The sequence below is a fragment of the Spinacia oleracea genome, chromosome 5, assembly GCF_020520425.1.
Source record: "Spinacia oleracea cultivar Varoflay chromosome 5, BTI_SOV_V1, whole genome shotgun sequence".
Lineage (NCBI taxonomy): Eukaryota > Viridiplantae > Streptophyta > Magnoliopsida > Caryophyllales > Amaranthaceae > Spinacia > Spinacia oleracea.
In genome coordinates this window covers 59726948-59740389 of record NC_079491.1, presented here as the reverse complement: position 1 = coordinate 59740389, position 13442 = coordinate 59726948, and the positions used below count along the sequence as shown (strand labels likewise).

At 36.2% G+C, this 13442-nt stretch overlaps 1 long non-coding RNA gene across 1 annotated transcript; it reads right to left on the bottom strand.

Moving 5' to 3' along the window:
• Positions 1-7555: 7555 nt before the first annotated feature.
• Positions 7556-12144, bottom strand: LOC110796589 (uncharacterized). The gene is made up of 4 exons (XR_008921888.1): positions 12003-12144; positions 8985-9395; positions 8405-8515; positions 7556-7821 (listed from the first exon to the last, which is right to left on the bottom strand). It is a non-coding gene; the product is annotated as an uncharacterized lncRNA (long non-coding RNA).
• Between the last annotated feature and the right edge of the window lie 1298 nt (positions 12145-13442).

The window sequence follows — 13442 nt, the reverse complement described above, 5'->3', positions numbered from 1 at the left end:
CGACATACCAAAGACCGCATTCAGGACTAGATACGGACATTATGAGTTCACTGTTATGCCTTTTGGGTTAACCAATGCCCCTACAATATTTATGGACTTAATGAACCGTGTATTCCATGCCTATTTGGACAAGTTTGTAGTGGTTTTCATAGATGACATCCTAGTGTATTCAAAGAGTGAAGAGGATCACGCGGAACACTTGAGATCTGTGTTGAGTACCTTGAGAGATAACCAGTTGTATGCCAAGTTCTCAAAGTGTGAGTTTTGGTTGGAAAGAGTTGCATTTTTGGGAAATTTTGTATCTAAAGAAGGAGTGGCAGTTGACCCTGCTAAGATCAAAGCTGTTAGTGAATGGCCTACACCCAAGAGTGTGACTGACATTCGTAGTTTTCTGGGATTAGCTGGCTACTATAGACGCTTTGTGCAAGACTTCTCTAGGATAGCCAAGCCCATGACTACCTTGATGAAGAAGGAAGAAAAGTTTGAATGGAGTGACCAGTGTGAGGAAGCATTCCAAGCCTTAAAGACACGATTGACAACCGCGCCAGTGTTAACCTTACCAGATGAGAGTGGTGCATATGATGTGTATAGTGATCCCTCTAAGAATGGTTTAGGGTGTGTATTGATGCAGAACGGGAAGGTTATTGCGTATGCGTCAAGGCAGTTGAAGCCATATGAATCCAATTACCCTACCCATGATTTAGAGCTAGCTGCTATAGTGTTTGCATTGAAGATATGGAGACACTACCTGTATGGTGTGAAGTGTAGGATATTTACGGATCACAAAAGTTTAAAGTACATCTTCACACAGAAGGATCTGAATATGCGCCAACGAAGGTGGTTGGAGTTGATTAAGGACTATGATTTGGATATCCAGTACCATGAGGGAAAAGCCAATGTAGTTGCGGATGCCTTGAGTAGGAAATCAAGTCATAGTGCTAATGCGTTAGTGGTTGCTAACGAGCTGTGTAAGGACATGCATCGTTTGAACCTCGAAATATTGAGTGGTGAAAGCCTTGAGGGAATGATGAATGCCTTAACCATCCAGCCGTCAATATTTGATGAGATTAGGGAGAATCAAGCTGGTGATGTAAAGTTGGACGAATCAAGGAAAAGATTTCGCAAGGTAAGGAGTTAGAATTCCGAATCCATGATGATGGAAGCTTGAGGTACAAAGGCAGGTGTTGCGTGCCTTAAAGGCGTGGAGAATTGAAAGAGAGATTGATGAAAGAAGGGCATAATACGCTATGTTCTGTGCACCCAGGTGGTGATAAGTTATATAAGGACTTGAAAAAGGTCTATTGGTGGCCAAGGATGAAGAACGAAGTGGCTGAATTTGTGGCTAGATGTCTGACTTGTCAGAAAGTTAAAATAGAACACAGGAGACCTCAAGGGAAGGTCCAACCTTTAGAGATTCCAAGCTGGAAATGGGCTTGGCTCACTTGATAGGTTATTGTTATAACCTATTCTAATATGTTTTCCTAATCCTAATGCAAAAATCATATTCTAACCTAAGGCAAGAAAAACCCTAAACTCTCTGCGCCTCCATTAGAATTGCTCTTCCCAAAAGCTAAAATATCTTGAGTGATGTCTAAGATATTGATCTCGAGACGGATCTGAACGTGTCGGTGAACCAAGTAGAGGAACGACATTTGAAGTTCTTATTTGTGTTCGTGATATGGTGAATCTAGGGAAAACACGCTACAAACCTAAGTCTGCTTGATCTGTACTTTATACATGGTTCATGGCTTTGGGGATTATTCCCCTGCGTTAATTTGTTTTAACTGTATTCCCCTACACCCAACTGAGAACTAATTTTTTGATGCAGATTACTTGGACACTTCTTTTGATATGTCTTTCAAATTACACCATATACCACTTTGATTCTTTTCAACAACAACCACTAAGACACTTAGTATTCAAGGGGTTATTAAATAGGTACTTTAGTTATTTAATTTGTTCAACATATGAATTTTTAATTTATATGCAAATATGATATTGCAACTAAATGATCTTATTGCGGAGGTGTAGTGTGTTGAAGAAATCATATGGAAGTAGATCCAGACCCCCTCTATGGAAATCAGTGAAGGTAAATGATTTCAATTATTATACATTTTCATTAGTTGTTTATTAGCACAAAAACTTACCTTTGTCTTACATGCATTTTATTTGTGTTATTCCAAGTGTGCACAACAAACGGGCAATACGGAGTGCGGCTACTACGTGATAAAGTACATGTATGATATAGTCACAAGTTTTACGGATATCAAGGATCTCGAAGAGATACGATCCTTAAATAAGCCATTTTAGTCAAAATTTGAAATATAATGAACTAACGAGCCTTAAATGTGCATAACTTGACCTAAATGGGTGATAATGAGTCTTTAAAATATAAAAATAAGTGTATTGAACATGGATAAGCTTTAAAATATTATTTTAGTTCATTAGTTGAAAGTTAGGACCGAAATAAGCCATTTTAGCCAAAATATGACTGATAATGGAGCAAACGAGTCCTATATGTACATAACTTGACCAAAGGAGGTGAGAATGAGTCCATGAAACATTAAAATAAATATATTAAACATTTAAAGGGTTTAAAATACTCATTTAAATTCATTAGTTGAAAGTTTGGATCAAAATAAGCCAGTTTAGTGAAAATTTGACCTATAATGATCAAACGAGTATTATAGGTGCATAAATTGACCAAAGTGGGTGAGAATGAGTCTTTGGAACATAAAACTAAGTGTATTAAACATGGAAAGGCTTTAAAATAATCATTTAAGTTCATTAGTTGAAAGTTGGGGCCGAAATTAGCCATTTTAGTCAAAATGTGACCGATAATGAACTAACGAGGCTTAAATGTGCATAACATCACCAAAATGGGTGAGAATGAGTATTTTAAAAATAAAACTAAGTATTTTAAGCTGGTAAAGGGTTTAAAATATTTATTTAAGTTCACTAGTTGAAAGTTGAGACCGAAATAAGCCATTTTAGTCAAAATGTGACCGATAATAAACTAACGAGGCTTAAATGTGCATAAATTTACCAAAATGGGTGAGAATGTGTCTTTGAAACATAAAACTAAGTGAATTAAACATGTAAAGACTTTAAAATACTCATTTAAGTTCATTAGTTGAAAGTTGGGACCGAAATTAGCCATTTTAGTCAAAACGTGACCGGTAATGAACTAACGAAGCTTAAATGTGCATAACTTCACCAAAATGGTGAGAATGAGTCTTTGAAACATAAAACTAAGTGTATTAAACATGGAAAGACTTTAAAATACTCATTTAAGTTCATTAGCTGAAAGTTGGGACCGAAATTAGCCATTTTAGTCAAAACGTGACCGATAATGAACTAACGAATCTTAAATGTGCATAACACTTAAGCCAAGTGCGGCTCATTTATAGGCCAAGTGAGGCTCATTTATAGGCCAAGTGCGGCTCATTTATAAGCCAAGTGCGGCTCACTTATATATCAGGTGTGGCTCATTTTTATGCTTGTGCTGCCCATTTCTATGTCAAGTGCGGGCACATTTTCAAATTTGGCAGCACCAATTATGTCAAGTGCGGGATCATTTTCAATATTGGCAGCACCAAATATGTCAAGTGCGGGCTCATTTTCAAAATTGGCAGCACCAAATATGTCAAGTGCGGGCTCCTCTTCTAAAATTGGCAGCACAAAATATGTCAAGTGCGGGCTCATTTTCCAAATTGGCAGCACTTGAAACATCAAGTGCGGGTAAGCCATGTGCTGCACATGTAAAAGCCCGCACTAAACCCCTTAAAATGAGTCCGCACTTGAGGTTTTTTCCTATAGTGGGAAGAGCTTCAGGAAGACTTTGGAAGTGCTTCAAAAGAATCCTAATACTCAAAGGACTTGAGTAATGTCTTTATAGACAGTAAAGTTTGATGTTCAATACCTAGGTAAATCGTATAATGAATAGAATTCAACCAAGATAGATACAAAAATATCTTGAGGAATGAAGACTATGAAGAATTTGGAAGTGCTTCAAGAACATACGAGTTACATGTTAGCTACGACGAATTAAAAATTGCCAAGTATGATTTGAGGCCATCATAAACATAATTATGGTTTGAGGCCATTTTATCCGAAATATCTTCATCTTAAATAATCAAATCTATGATTTGGTTGATTTGCACAAAGGGTTCACTCCCATTGGTTGCAAACATGTTTTCTAAACATACAAAGTTGATTTGCATAAAGGGTTCACTACCATTGGTTGCAAACATGTTTTCAAAACATACAAAGATGATATTGTATACACATACAAAAGAAAAGCTAGATTGGTGATTAAAGATTGTAATTAAACAACTTCACGGCTTGATAATGTTGAAATCTTTTTCACCAAGTCCGAATGCTTGAACTATTTTGGATAAATCTAGTAATCGTTGCATATGGCAATTGGAAAACAAAACACCTTACTCAATTGGACTTTTAGAAAGGAATTTACCACACAATGTAAAACTTTTGGATGCTAGATAAAAGAGCAAGCTTAAGAAATCTATTCGTAGATTAAAGCATACAAGTGGGAATTAGACCATATTTTTCAACAAGGCCATTGAGAAATTATAGCTTTATGAAAATATGGATCATCTTGTAGATGAGGAGTTTAGTGGGAGCTAAGTCAAGTTTATTGGTTCTATATATATGAGATACGTATCTCTCTACTGAAAATGACATTCAAATTCTAAATGGTTAGATTTGAAATTATTTGTCAATATTAGAACCATGGCGAAACTTAGAACATACTGGGTTAAAGATCCATTGGATAGGATCTAAATCTTTGCTTGGTTTTGTAAAAGTAATTACTAAATCAAACACAATTGAGAGACTCAAAAGAGACTCCTAACCCATATGAGTAAATCTAAGTAATGAATGTTATAACTAAGTATAAAGCTAGGCTGTTAGTACTAAAGTTAAAACAGGAAGGACCTTGTAGAGGAACCTTCACTTTATATCACATGGCAATGCCAAGATCATAGAAAATTTCGGTATCTCGTGAAACTGAATAAGCTAAAGTTACATGGATAGATTTTAAAATGCGAATGGTTTTTGTATTACAGTCAATCATGTATAGTGTGATATATGGATCGCCAAAATAACTCGTAAATGTTAGATTATGACGAGTTTATACCAATCTTTATTGATCTAGATCAAAGATCATTAGAAGAATATCAAGAACATCCAATACATTTGGACATGTAGGATGAGCACTTGATAAGAGGAAGTGAAGATGAACTAAAGTTTTGATGCTACATGTATAGCCTAAACAAAAGTTGGATCTTGTTGTTAGGCAAACCACAAACACACGCGGGCAATTAGGCGTCGTGATTAAAAGGTGGTAACATAGGTTCTAAACCATATGTGATGCATGGGAAACTGAATCAATGATTAGTTTCCAAATTCTCAGTTGAAAGATGTATCTCCCACATCTCCGTGAACTGGTTGGAGTATTCCAAAAGGGGAAGCATCGTTTGTAATTCTACATAATTAAAATGAATTCATTATTGCCTAAGAAGCAATGGCCCAACATTGGGATAAGGAGGAGCCGCCTATCGTATAAAGCCGAAGACCTCTTTGAGGTGAAGGTGTCAATTATACGGAAGATGGAACCCCACTAAGAGACTTTCGAAAGACCAACTCTTTCTATGAACTATTTCTAGTGGGAGTTCTTCAATAAACTCAGGTTGATCACAAGTCTGCTATCTCGATGATTTTCTATTTTGAATATGAGAATCATTCTAACAGCAATAAAAGTCTAGATCACTCTATAAACATATTCAAAGATATTTTCATCTTACATCGAAAGGCTTTCGATAGAAATTAGGACGCCAAGAATAGCAAAGTAAGATAAACTAAACCTCTGCACCAAATGAGATACAACAGTCATATGCAGAAATGGAATCAAGTTTGAGTTCCATGAATATTTTAAGTATTGGGTGAAATTTCTATATCTATAAAACATTAAATTCTTTATTTTGGGTTAGAGGCCCACAAATTGGTAAGCATTTGGTTTAAACATTTATCATTTATGAAATTATATTTCATATTTCATTTAATCTTGGTTTAGTATTAAATGATGAAGTCAAAGTGATTCAAAAAATTCAGAGGGGATGTCAAGATGGATTCTTTGACAAAGAAACACCCATAAGTGAACTTGAATATTGAAGTCACAAAGGATCCCTAATCCAGGTCATTGAAAGGTTGGACGACCAATGACTAATGAAGATTAGATTGCAAGTAGATTTTTAGTTCAGTTTCTTGAACTAGATGGACATGTTATGTCAGAAATCTTTTGCATAGATACTTATTGGATATTGTATCGGATTGACCATGAGAACACTTTAAGAGATTAAAGTCATGTCATAAGTAGTTCTCATTAATGGTGATTTGAACTATTCCTCAAGACATGAGTAATTATGATTGCTCGTTTGAAGATTAGTTCGCTTTGATGCTCGCTAAACGTCGCACCGTAAAAGGAGACTATAAAAGCAGTTATTGGGCGTACTATGAATCAAAGTGGGTATTCATAGATTGCAAGACTGGATTGTCCTCCTATCTTTGATAGGATATGGTGTTTTTGTGTAACAAGGCCTCTTAGAGAGTTAGATACTATGAAAATGCATGGTCGTGCTCAGAATGGTTAAGGCTTAACCTTCTGTAAAAGTTTAACAGTTTAACTCAGTAATCCGAGAAACAATTCTGGACCTAATAAGGATGGCTTGGATCTTACCTTATGTTCAGCAAGTAACACTAAGCGGCAAAGGAATGTGAATGCAAACTTGTCTGAATGACAAGTGGGAGACTGAAGGAAATATGTCCTTCACCCAATGTGCATTAGTCTAATATCAAGGTTCAGATTAATTACGAACAATTAATTTAGTGAGATCAAGTGATCGCACTAGTAGAAAAAGCGCTATTAGTAACTGGTAAAAATGGGCTTTTTGTAACTAACATCGTCCGTTGCTATAGCCGGCGTTACTATTAGTGTAAAAAAACTAGTAACGGACAAATGCCAGTTACTAATAATGAACTATTTGTAACCGACATTTGCTTTTGCCCATTACTAAAGGTCAAATTTTACAATAATATTCGAATAATTGTAACTGGTTATAGTCTTAGCCCGTTACTAATACATTTTTATTTGTAACCGACCTTTATTATTTTCAGTTACCACAAGTATAGGCCGGTTACTATTAGCTTATTTACTAGTGACGGTCTCTTTTTCATGCCAGTTACTAATGTCTTTTTTTTATATATAAAAAAAATCAATACTAGAAAGCATGCTGGCTAGAGTCTATAGCAGCAGCACCTGTCGTAGTAGCTATAGTAGCAACAATCTGGTTGTAGCAAGAGATATTGCATAGCAGTAGTAAGGATAATAGCAGTAGGAGTTATGGTTGCAGCAGTAGCACTGTCCAACGGTTGCTCCAAAAAAACATACTGAACCATGCCACATTTATAATCCAAAAACTCCACTACAAGTCACTTAATCCAATGCACTAAATATTCAAAAACAATAAAAAATTCAAAAAAAAAAACAACAAATCGATAAAATTTCAATAAGCTAAGTTTATACTTATATACATAGTATAAAAACATATAATCAATGGAATCAAGAAAGTGTAGAAACATACTTGTCCTAATGTCATTCCAAAGTAACTAAAAATGTCCTCTAGGTAAATAAGGTGTTCTAAAAAACCTCGCTAATGATTTTACTTGCATTACACTGATATTCCCTTTTTTCTCATTTTTTCGATCCTTATCTGTCTCGGTGTTGCATAGATACTTTTTAACCTGCAATATCAAACGATATAAATATAAAAATTCAAAGATCTGCATGGCTCTCTTTAAGAATTTTTTTTATTAACCTTATTTTGAACAGACAAACAAACAAAATAATCTAACAAATAAATAAGAATAAGAAATATTTGTCAACATTAACTCAAGAATCAAGGTGAATCAAAGATAAGGTCGTTAAACTCATAAATTTTGCTGCCAGAATTAACTAGGGTCTTCTTTATACATTGAAACTCAATAAGCAATTAATAAGGCAGAACATTGTCTCTTCTACTAACAATTTGCAAAAATACTAAGACGACAATAATGGGAACAAAAATGCTAAGACAAAAATAATGAGAACAAAAATGATAGGGCACATTGGTACAATTTTATTCGTTTAAATCACATGATATGCATGTAACTAATTAGAAATAACAGGGGATAAGGGAAGCGTAAATTTCATTGTTTTATCTTTCTACTTTTAATAAACTCAATAAAATTGGAATGGATTCAAAACCATGATGGAAACTGGAAAAGCAGTAGCAACTACGTGTAAAGGTGTACTAGGTCAACATGTAACACTTAAAAAATCACATACCTCTCTTGTGGGTGAAAGAGAACTTTAGGCCTCTGTAGTGAGCTTCCCAATATTCAAAGGCCCACTACACTTGGGATGCACTTTCAATGATAATTGACTCCCCTGAAAAAACTTTTTTTTTCCAGGTTAGACCACATGACATGATCATATCTATCTCACTGTTCTGAGTGCTAACATTATGAACAAAAAACTGGTCTAAACGAAGATCCAACTACAAGTTTTTTTTGCTGATGATTAAGTAGTCATGCAGATGATGCCATTAATGTCATGAAACAATAATACCAGGGGATAGTAACGAACTATCCAATATTATACTACAGATTTCCAGTTTTACCTGTTAGGAAGGTGAAAAGGACCAATTGTTCTCATTGTGATCCTTGGAAAGAAGACCAAATTTATAGTTGAAGTCTCCACTGATAAAAGACATGGTACATAAAGGAGTTTACTACTCCAAATCTTCGTACATAGGATGTATTCTAGTTCTCTATACTACGTCTAGAATAACAGAATGTTTAATTTGCTGGTTATGATAACTTTGAAGGAGTAACAAATAAGAGGCATGGGACTGAAAAGTACATACCTTGGTGTTGTCACTCCTTCTTGGAGAATCTGGAGGACTATGCCCACATAGCGGTAATTCGACTTCCTGCAAAAAATGAAAACAAAATTCATTAAAAAAACAATTACATGAGCTATATAAAATGTCTTACATATACTGGAGTTGTATAAGATGATTAGTTGCATAGTCATTTCACAGCAAGGTATTTGTCATATTTAGATTCAGTTCATCACTAAGAAACTCAAACAGTGTCTTCTCGGAGGAGAGCTTTGCTGAGTCTGTTGCTGAGATACTCCATGATCTTGCTAAGAACTCCATGGACTCAGTTAGAGTCTCTGGTGGAGGAACAGACGTCGGAAGCCATTTCGCAGGACTATTTTCGTCTATGTTTTCCAACTTATTTGCCAAGCTTCTCAAGCCATTGATTTATCTCTGCATTAACAGAAGAAGAAGAAGTAAAATATACATTCAGATTTCAGAAGCATGAAAAATATCATAGTATTACAAAATATTTTGGTAATGTAAATTATAGCAACCGCCTCCTACAAGTTCCTAGATACAACACCCTCTCTAGAAGGAGGATATGGAAGCCCTGACTAGTGCTCCATCCTTGAACCCTCAGTTACATATCGTTGTTACTCTGTACCTTTCATGGTAGGAGGCTAATGTGTAACTCTAGCAGGATGAAGAATAATACAGGGAAGAATCAAGAATGGTTTGTGCACACGCCTGCATAGGTGATTCGTTGGATTTTTTAAGACTTGTTTGGGCCTTTTACAGTGCAAAGTGCACAGAAAATAATTTTAAACCGCTTAGAATTAGTTGTCACAATGTCTCAACCACTCATACTTTCCCGTACAAACTACGGAGTGCAAAAGAATGATTTCAAATCAGTAATATTTTTCACGTAGAAATATTTATCATGTTGTCCTAACTACTCATACTTAATGATTCGCCGGTAGGTAGATTTAACAAACATGCCCTTTCTTGCTACGTAGTATTTGTATCCTCTACCCGTCGATTGATTTAAGCTAACAATGAAGTATTTTAGTGGTCAATGTAACAGGGGGGAAGAAGAATAGGTTAGAATGGACATTTATATTTTCATTATTTGAAAACTAAGTTTGCGTCTACAACAAAAATCTCATAAATTTATGTTTCCATTGTGTGCTCGGTTGCAGCGAGCCTTTCTTACCGTAGTTCAGAGATATGACACATTAATATTTTTTTAATTGCATAACCGATTGTACAATATAAAACGCCTAGCTTATAGAGCACACCTTTCCCCTAAAACTTCCAATTCGTTATACCAGACCCTCAAGAATATGGGCAATTAGGTTCAGTGAATAAAATAGCTAGAGAATACTGAGTTTTTCCACCATAAGTATAGCATCTGCATTCAATGCTATCAGTATAATCAATTGTAAGTTTCAATGCTATATAGCTAAAGCTGAAGGAAATAATGCCCTTGGTCCAAGTATGCATTCTATGATAAGTCTAATAAATGCGGTTCAGTATTAATTAACAAGTTAATAATTCAGTGAGATCAAGTGAGCTGAATGCCTAGCTAGAGGCCGCTTCAGTTCAAGTGGAATTAATGATATTAATCCACAGCTTACTCTTGACTGAACCCGTAGGGTCACACAAATAGTACGTAAACGGATCAAGTATTTAATGGCATTAAATACTCTATCTATGGATATTCGGAATCGACGGATCTTGGTTTCAGTGGGAGCTGAGATCGTCACAGGCAAGAAATGAATACTCCGGAAACGATGATATTGCCGGAAACGGAAATATGGATCGTATCGGAAATATAAATATTATCCAAGTCGTAGATGTTGCCGGAAACGGAAACATGGTACGTATCGGAAAATATTATCGGAAATGGAAATATTACCAGAATCGGAAATATTGCCGGAAACGGAAATATTGTCAGAATTTGAAATATTACCAGAATCGGAAAATAATTCCGGAAACGGAAATATTAAATATTTGTTCGAAACGGAAATTAATTCCGGAATCGGAAATGTTAAATATTGTTCGTATCGGAAATGAATTCCGGAATCGGAAATTTAATCGGAAGCGTATCGTACGAATAAGCATCGGACGAGGCCTGCCGGACGAGGGCCCAGCACGAAGCCAGGCCATCGCCCAGCAAGCCAAGCGCGCCACACAAACAGCCACGCCAGGCCCAGCGCAAGGCCAGGCCCAGCAGGCCGTGGCAGCGCGCACAGCGCGCGCAGCGCGCACAGCGCGCGCAGCGCGCGCGGGTGCTTGCGTGGGCTTGTGTCTCGCGCAGGCCTCGCTGCGTGGGCTGCTGCTCGCACGCACGCATGGGCGGCCCATCGAGGCTGCCGTGTGTGTGTGCGTAAGTGTTTGTGTCCGTGCACGTTTCCTAAAACGTGCAGAGTTCGGTTAATGATTAAATTCCTAATTCTATTTGATAAATTAATTAAATTAGAGTTCTTGTAGGATTCTAGGTTTAATTAATTTGTATCTGAATAGGATTCCAATTCCCTTTCCATAACCCTATAAATATGTGGCCTGGGTTCACATTTTATAACGAGTTTAAAAAGTATTCAAAGTGAGTTTTTGAGAGAAAAATTCAGCCACACATCTTGCTCAAAAGTGCCGAAAATTCTAGTACCTTAAGGGCGATTCTAGTTGGTCAATCTTAAGGCGGATCCGGACGTGCTGTGGCCTATCTACGGAGGGACGACACTTGGAGTCCTAAAGACTTGTTCTTGCTCGGTTCGGGCGCAGCTAGGGAGGGCACGCAACAAAGAGTATGCATCTAAATTATGCTATATGATTATGTGTAAATAATATGTAATCCTGGGTTAATGGTTGTTTCCGCATGATTTATGTAATATCATATGTATCATAACCTAACAAGAGCACCTGGTAAGATTCTCAAAAAATAAAACTAGACACTGGAAACATATGACTTACAGAAAACAATCAAACATACCTTGGAAATTGTATTAAAATGGAAATTGCAAACAAAACGCACAAGTAATAATGGATAATTTTTACCTCCAATGATTTCAATCATCTTTTCAGAATCGAAACTGATGGCTGAATCCGTAGTATCATCATTTTGAATCTGAATGTCAGGCTGCTTCGACTCGGGACAATAATCACAATATTCAACCTGCAAAATACATATCTGTGGGGTTTGAATATATCCTTTTGAACGGGGGAATTATCTATATATTCAAAAGAATCTATTCATAAAACGACTTAGATCTGGTGGATTCAAGTTCTCCGGTCGTCTCTGCCAAACACTAAATGCACATGTACGCGTTCTCCAGGGACTTGGTTTTTGGGATTGTCTTGATTCTGCTATCATTGTCTACCAAAAACCTTCAGAACATTTTTTTTGGAAGGAAAGGTTTTTCACAATGGTTTCATGCAAGTTAACCAGCATAAGAAGAACATAAAATTATGCTAGAGACAAAGTATTGTCATCATCTTCAGGAATCAATAATTTGCTCTTGCAAAAGTATTGAGTGTACAGAACTAGGGAAGTAATACCAAATATTCAACAATTTTATCAGATGAGCTTGGGGCTTGATTCCAGGTCCAACTCGGTTTGCAGTCTATGGTAGAATATTCTCGTTAATGTTTGGGAGGCACACAAAATTGAGTCCTACCGATATTTGTGGAAAATGTATGACATAAAATAGAGGGTACACGGTAAGTGATTGCTTATGCTCTTGAAGTCTTGAACAACTTGCTTATCAACACATCTTGCTCAAAAGTGCCGAAAATTAAAAGTATTCAAAGTGAGTTTAAAAAGTATTCAAAGTGAGTTTTTGAGAGAAAAATTCAGCCACACATCTTGCTCAAAAGTGCCGAAAATTCTAGTACCTTAAGGGCGATTCTAGTTGGTCAATCTTAAGGCGGATCCGGACGTGCTGTGGACTATCTACGGAGGGACGACACTTGGAGTCCTAAAGACTTGTTCTTGCTCGGTTCGGGCGCAGCTAGGGAGGGCACGCAACAAAGAGTATGCATCTAAATTATGCTATATGATTATGTGTAAATAATATGTAATCCTGGGTTAATGGTTGTTTCCGCATGATTTATGTAATATCATATGTATCATAACCTAACAGTGGTATCACGAGCCCCTTATTTTTTCATAATCTAAATTGCATAAACATGGTTAAATATTACAAATTTGCAAGAATTAAAAGGGGTGATTAATTTTTGTAATTGTTAATTAATTGCAAATTGCGTTTATTTAATTATACGTACGCAGTTTTTCGGCAGTTTCTTCGTTACTCATCCAAATCGAGTGATTTTTGTGTCAATTCCGCATGTAAAAGGCATTCTAAAATTTTTTCTGCCGAACCCAGAATTCTCAAATTCGAAGCCTAACTATGACTTTTCGAAGGTTTTAGTTTTTCGAATGCAAAATTTCGTAAATTTAAGATGTTAAATTAAATATTTGCGATTCTTGTTGATAAA